Here is an 8443-nt window from a genome sequence, read left to right on the forward strand (position 1 = left end):
TACTGTATATTTTGGTTACCCCAGACTGCAGTAATTGAACTGTAGCCTTCAGAGGAATCCATGCAGCCTGCCTAGTCTAACTTCTTAATAAATTTAAACAATTTTCATTATTCAATGAAATAATGACTTACGTCGCGTAAGTTCTTTCTAGGATATAGTTAGTAAAACATTCGATTGGTAAGTCACAACCGTGTAAAATATTCTCTTTTTCTAAAAGAGAGAAGCTTTAAGTTTAATTTTCCCAAAGTAAGGTTGCGAGTTCAAGCCCGGCCCCATCCGAGATTTTTGCAAGCATAACATTATACAAGACTCACAGCGTTCCCCGTGCATTTTTGAGGGCCGTTAGTCCATTGACTTGGTGGCACTCACAAGAAACAGGCGTGGGAGTGACGAATCCACCCTACGAAAAAACAACTTCAAGAAACGCGCGAGGTCTGGTAACCATATAATAATAATAAAAGTGGAAATGAATTTATCACCACTTTAAAGTAAGCCGTCAGCATCTACATTTTACACGGTGACATTAATCAGATTAGAAAATGATAACTGTCTGTCTTTTTTCTCTGATTTCTTGGTTTAACTTCAGTTTATTTTTTTTTTCATTTGATGAAGAAAAATAAATAAATAAATAGTTTAATCATTTAAGTAATGTGTAATTAGTAATTGGAATTTAGAAAATATAGTTCTGTTTCTATAGTGTAGCAAATAACTATTGCCATAAAATCCGTGTTGAATTCCTCCCTTGAATAGTATAAAACTCAGTCTCTGCAGTAAAAATTGAACAGGGACAGTGGACACACGTGATCGCTGATACGTGACTTCACTCTAATCATTACACTACTGCAGTCCATTCTCTTACTTAGCGAGAGAAGAATAGATAGAAGTTATTTACAGTTCTTAGCAATGCCTACAACAAAATGTTATCTATGGAATACCAGAATAATTACTGAACGTAATTATAGAAAATTTATATTAATTTAAATTAGTTGAGCCATACAAAACTATTATAATAAGATTACCTTTACAAAATGTGATAACGTGTTTACCAGTTACCATTTAGATATCATCATACATTATTATTACTGTTGAAATGCATAATATATTAGAGCGTGGGCAATATAATATTTATTTATATTTTATATCGGGTAATAAAATCCTCAAGGTTACAAAAATGTATTTCAAGTAATGTACAATGATGTAATTTCAAAGTATGTATTTAAATTTAATATCTCTATGAATAATATAATATAATAATCATGATTGCAATAGGTAGTCTTGCAATAACATATCTTTACATTATATGTGAATGCCAGCTGATTGGATGAAAAGTTGCAGGTGAATGCATGCCGTGGTAGGTCATACACTACATTATGGTTCGCTCAAAGTTCCTTTCTTCTTCAACAGCTCGAAGTCTCTTAACTCAGTTTTCCCTGTAATTCAGTTCGAATACCCATACTTGGATATCACGGGGTGTTACCTTTTGGTCGCTTCTTCCTTATTGGCTTCTAGTAGCTCCACCCTCGAGGCATATATCATAAAGAATGCCGATAAGTAATTGACCTAACCTGTCGACCCTTCCTCGCGCTAACATCTGATCTTACTACATTGTGAATATGGGCGTTGATTACCACAGGGTTTTACGCCCTAAAACCCCAGACAACAACTACATTGTGAAATTTCAACCTCGAACCATCCTATATCCATTACGTCTTAAAAGATTCCTATAGGTTGACAGGTGTCAATAGTTTTTACGATTAACCAGTGTTTCTCAGGGTTTAGGACCACCCAGATGTTCAGGCAATCACCTGTTGGATAATATTTGTTCAATACATAGCTCCCTGGAATTCGTTAGTTCCTAATAGAAGTTTAAAACATCCTGGATCTAAAAAAAGCTTTCAGTTCCTTAATTCGGTAATGAATGTTCCTTAAGTTAATAAAAAAAATATTTCTGCGGATTTTATTTTCAAGAAAACCTATTCACATAGTTGGTTTGTTACTGCTTGGCTGGGATGAGCACCAGGTGGAGGCACCTATTACACGTCGAGATAGACACTTTTGCTGAAGGAGCTCAAATTTCTTGAACTAGACGCTTTCGCCAACTGCTAAGGAAACCAGCCTGAGTTGCCCTAGAGCGGTTACTTAGAGGTGCGTGCCAACAAAGGGAGCCTTAAAGTTTGACCCTGCATTAAAGCTGATACAACTTCACTGCTAGCTAGAGAATGTTAAGGGAGACCTGAAACGGTTTGCCGTTCGAAATGGAGGAGCCCATCACTGATCAAGGATTGGATATATTATAATATCATAAAAAAGGCCGTGGTTCTTAGATGATCTTAGAGCCTAATAATAATTTTCAATAATGACCTCAACCGACTAAGAAAAAAAAATTAAATCTATTAACAAGTCTAGATTTCACGTTTCTCGGTATAAGTAATTCAAAAATCGAATAAAAACATCCATCTATTCGCTGTCTGCAGTTTTCTCTCATCTTAATTTATTTGATTTTTTTGTTATGTTGGGCCTGAGCCTTCGATGTATGTCCATTAAATCCGGAATCTAGTGGACGATAGACGTACATTTGTATGTGACTAATAAAATACGTTTTATTATATTATATAATTTCTTAGAAAAAATTAATTGAGATAGCAAATATAGATTTAAAAAAATTAGAAATGTTATATACTTATAAATGTACGGTAATTATTATACAGTATGATTGAAAGAAAAACACATCACTGTGTATTTACAGCGTTATATGTATATATATTTTAAAATTAAAACAAAAATAAATTTAATTTTTAATATTAACAGTTGAAAATGTTTAAGTATTTAGAAGCAAATGACTTTAGTCACCAAGGTATAGGAGTTTTAGTTATAACTACCTTTGGATACATGTTCAAAGTTATATTTTACGAATATACGATGATAAAATATATGAATTCTATGTAAACTTGAAATTGGGTTTCTCTAAAGAGTAACTCTGACTCCCGCCCTCGATCCACTCCTAGAATTGTCACCAACTAATTCCGGCAGTAAATTACACTGCTGACAACTATTTAGTTGCTATTCAAATATATGGAACTATTGCACCATGATCTCAAATATCAGGTAGAAGTCCTTCCCTGCCCATTAATAGTTTACGCCTGATATTCTGAGCTTGACAAATTGGTTTAGTTTCCTTACTCGGCTGTCGATGTAGCAACTATAATTTCTGATGTTCGAGAAATGGTTTCTAATTACGGATTTGGACTAAAAATGACAATATTTAAAATGATAATAATCACTATTCCCCTCCAAAGATTATTAAACCATTAAAATAAATCTCTTAGAAAAATATTCCCTAAAAATTTGTAATTGTTACAATTATAATGTAATACTGTTACTTGGAGGTAACTGAATGAGGACATAAAAAAAGAAATTTGGCGAGCAAGTGAAATCTTCACAAGTAAACAGACATTTGGACTATAGTATTGATTTTAATCCAAAAATATTAATTAAGTAAATTTCAATCACTGGCCGTTAAAAAAAAAATTTACAACTACCATTCAGGCAACACTTTTAGTGCTCTACTTTGTTCACTACTTCTAGAAATTAACGATTATAAGTATTATAATATTATATTTATTGTATATTTAAGTATTATATAATATATTCCATATTATTATATATTTATTATAAGGGGGTCACGGTAGCAGCGTGATAACGCGCCAGTCTACCAACCCGAAGGTTACGAGATCGAGTCCCCGGCTCTACCCAGGATTTTTTCCTGATAAATTTGATATAAATATGCAATACTCACTAACAATCTCCTCCCGGGCGTTTGTTGTGAGGCCCGTAAGCCAATGGGTGGGCCTCACAGAAATAGGCGTGGGAGTGACGAACCCACCCTATAATAACCTCGTCATCAGACGCGTGATGTATTTCCTACATAATTATAAGTATTATAATAATATACTTATATTATTATAATATTATAAGGGGATTCTAGATACTAATCATTAGTCATTAATGTATTAGCTACGGAAAAATAATGTTTATAGTGCCGTTGGATTTTTAGTTATATAAATTTTTCATAAAAATAATGAGTCATTTTTAGTCATTTTTGGTATTGAAACTACATTTAAGAACATTATATTCTCTCAAAAAAGTAACATTTGGAGGTTTTTACGTTTTCGTTTATTTCGTCGTTAGTAGAATTATCATAAAACATTAACTACCTCGGACATAAAAAAATATTAATTATAATTAAGTAGGTTTTTTTAACCTCAACTATTTTATTAATTTATTTTAAATCTTATAGATTTAATTACAATATTTTCAAGATTATTTACAAATTCATTATTAATTCTAAATAGCATACTATAAATTTAAAATCATGGCCTAACACTACATATATTCCAAAATGGCTGCAGGCTATTAATAGTAATTTAAACAAATAAAGTGTGCAACAACAGAGACACCACCAGTGCGGTGGCAGGAGACATTGCTACAGCAATTTGTGCAATGGGTCATGTTTAGTTTTAATCACACAGTTCATGTAAATGGTGTGCCTATACCTCCTATCTGATATGAGACCACATTTGTAAATATCCTAACATTGAAACATTATTAAATGTTTAAATAATGAGTCAGATAAAAAAAGAAAGAAGAAGATTTTATAAAAAAAACATGGAAAAAACCAAAACTTTCAGATAGCAAACTCCTTAAAAGACAATATTTATACTAAACTACATGCATTCTTTTGTTTTAGATAGGGTATTTGAAAAAAAATGAACATCTATAGCTTGAACCTTAAATTAACAACATGTTTTTTTTTATTTAACTCGTCATCAGTCACTATATCGATTTTAACATGGATGGCCGCGCACGTGACTTTTTCTCACATATCTTATTTAGAGCTCTTGAACGTATTTTTTAAAATATAAAATTTTGATTTATATTAGGTTTATTTAAACATAAAAAAAAGTATAATAAAATTTTATTTGATAAAAGAGCAAACTATTTTTTAAAAAATCAAAAAATAAACAGAATTATAAAATAGTAATAAACATAATATAATATTTTAGACAGGCAAAATTATAAAAAGAATCAAACTACAGATTTAATATTTAATATTTATTAACAGGGTTAATAATGAACCTAAATAAAGAAAAAGAAAATTGGGAATTAATATTTCTAGAGGACTAAATTTAATGGTGGATGTTTCAAGATACCTAGAATCCAAATTCCGTTTAAATCATAGAAAAAAACAAAAATTATAACACGTCCGTCTCTTAGACACATGTGAAATTGATTATTCGAGGTCAATGTGAGAAATAATAATATGTTTTCTGAGCGTATACATAAAACAGATTTGTACGTAAAACCACAAATTTAGTTATATAAAACTAAAAGCTTAAATTAAATTTGTTACTTTTTATAAAAAAAAAAACAAAAATAAATATTTTATATTTTAAAATTTTATTATGTAAAAAAGTCAACTTACTTTAAAAAAAAAAAAAAATTAAATCGGTAAAATTCTTATGAATGGACTTAAGTTTACTACTTAAAGAACGATCACGCTTAACCACTGAGATATTTCTCAATTAAGAATCCAATTAATAGGTACTGGATGTGCCCAAGGAAGGCTCTCGAAGCTAAATGGCCCACCCATGTCTGATTTAGCAAAATAACTAATTGTCTTGCCACTGGCTTAGAACCAAAGCCCTGGTGCTATAAGACCGATACCTTATGCACTGAGCTATCCCGCTCCCTATACAGCAAGATAAGAAAACAATAAAAAAAAATTATTAATATGATATTAAACTCGGAGTTCAATGAATATATATTTGTATATATATTCTAGTTCTGTAATTGTGTAATTGTATATCAATAATATGATTCAATAATAACATAGGTATATGTATATTGTATTATTCCCTTCCCTTTATGATGAACATTGGAATATGCAAACTATATGTAAATTTATCGATCTAATATCGTATGGAAATTAATGCTCTACAGGTTCTCAGACAAGAAAAAGTTTAAATAAGAAATGAATAGTCAATAAAGTTAATAAATGTAAATGTTTTGATATTTAGATGAGCTCGATAGGAGCCTTGATAAAATTAAAAAAAAAAAGTTCTCTTTTAAGCCAGTAAAGAAAGAGACTTATAAAGAGTGATACTCCTTTTTATGCTGACGATGTCATTTTGTTGTAAACTTACATAAAGTTCTTTCAGTTAGTATACATTTATTTTGATGTAGCAGATATATATATAAATATATAAATAAATATTTATTTAAATAACAAAATTAAATGCAAAGCCTTGTGGTATAAGTTTTAATCTTAGAATCGTTTTTAAGTGTTTTTATAGTTAAATAATTTTAGTACGTACCTTTTGTGATCTGGGATGCCAGGATAATTATTGAAGGCGATATTCCAAATATATTAAAATTAATTAAAATTATTTTAGTCCATAAACTATGATTATTGGATTACCTTTCCAATGGCCTAGCGTGTTTACCAGTTTACCAATTATACATATATGATGATTATGACGATTATATATGATATTATTACCATTAAAATGTGTAATATATCAGGGAGTGGGAAAATATGCGTACGTAAACTTCATAAAGGAGTAAATTATTTATTTACATTTATTCTCACTATGAATTATACAATATAATAAAAATAATACAATGAAATGATCAAGATAAATAGTTTACCATAAAAAATTATTACATTCTAAATTATTAACTAATATATATACTAGGGCTGTTTAGAACTGTTTAAGTAAGGCCCCCCTCACTTCTGAAAGGAAATTCATGATGCCATCTAGTGGCAAAGATATGCAGTAAGAAGCCTGGGCAGCCATCTTGGTTCCCGAAAACATAGGAGTGGGTACCAGAAAAGAAGCGATAGGGGCCTGTACCAGTAAAGAAGCCATGGTGACCTGTACTGGAGAAGAAGAGGACAGAACTCTTCAATAAGGTCTCTTCTCATAATGATGAGAGAGTAAATCCTTCGATTCAGGCGAAAGAGGCGACGGCAGCAGGAGGATGAGAAGAGAGAACCCCACTTCCATATTCACTTGCAAATTAGAACGAACTTCAAGCTCCACATAATCCAACAAGTAAAATGTAATATTTCCATCAATTAATGTAATAAAACTAACCAACTAACAGATATTGTAACTATTTTGCTCAAATCTTAAAACAAATTGTGTCAGAAAACTTTAATGAGAATAGAGGTTATTTCATTTTAAAACCATATGATATCAAGTTATTTAAATACAGTCCACTCCATTATTACCATTATTAATTTGAACCAGCTTACCAGTATAATAATTAATTTGGGTAATATCCCCCAATTTTTACTCCGGGGAATACCTAAATTAAACAAGAACAACAGACGTTTTAAAATAAACAATTCACAAATTGAAAAACTTAAAGTTTACTATATAGGTTTGAAAGGTACACTCTTAAGCTATTTTCCCCCATTCAAATTGAGACATGTATCATACCGTTGTACAAGTTTTTAAATACCCTCTCTTCCGAATATCCCACCACTTTTGTGAAGTGCGGTCTGTGATTTGGTTTTTGTTGGTTTGAAACAACAGGCTAATTTGTTGCAGACTTTATGGGCAGAGGATAATGAGTAAAAGCTATGTGAGGCAAAGGTGCATTGATTTTAAAAACGGCCGTAACGTTGAGGACCGCAGTGGTAGGCCTAGCCTTGTGTGATGACCTGGCGATGCAAATTTTCTGGAAAGTGGAGCAAAAACCAACTAAGAAAGGCATTATGAAACACTAAGAAAGTTATGGCGCGCCATACAAAATAAATGTCGGGAAAAACTTATACGTACCTAGGCATTGTTTTTTCATGACAACGCACGTCCACCCACGGCCAATCGTACCCGGGCACTCTTGGATGGATGGGAGGTGTTTGACCATCCACCATACAGCCCGGATTTGGCGCCGAACGATTACTACCTTTTCCCAGCGAAAAAATGGCTCGGTAAACAACGCTTTGATACTGACACCGAACTGCATGCCGGTGTAAACCAGTGGTTGAAGTTGCATGCTGCAGATTTCTACAGAGAGGGTATTGAAAAACTTGTGCCACGGTATGATAAATGTCTTGAATTGAATGCCAATTAAGTTGAAAAATAGCTTAAGAGAGTTCCTTTCAAATGTATATAATAAACCTTGAGTTTTTCAATTTCTGAATAGTTTATTTCAAAACGTTTGTTACTTTCTGGACAGCACTCGAATATATAACTCATAAAGTATCGGCGAAAGCACAATTAATAAATGAAGAAGGAATAAAATCTGACACACTTGGACTGCTGCAAAATTCTGGCTTTATTGTGTTTAGTACATTTCTTTATATAGATCCGATCAGCAGATCCCCTCAGTTAGCTGACATCGAAGTAACAGCTGACTCAGACCGTAACTTTTA

This window comes from Halyomorpha halys, unplaced genomic scaffold (genome assembly GCF_000696795.3).
Source record: "Halyomorpha halys isolate HHAL.00 unplaced genomic scaffold, Hhal_1.1 Scaffold404.1, whole genome shotgun sequence".
Classification (NCBI taxonomy): domain Eukaryota; kingdom Metazoa; phylum Arthropoda; class Insecta; order Hemiptera; family Pentatomidae; genus Halyomorpha; species Halyomorpha halys.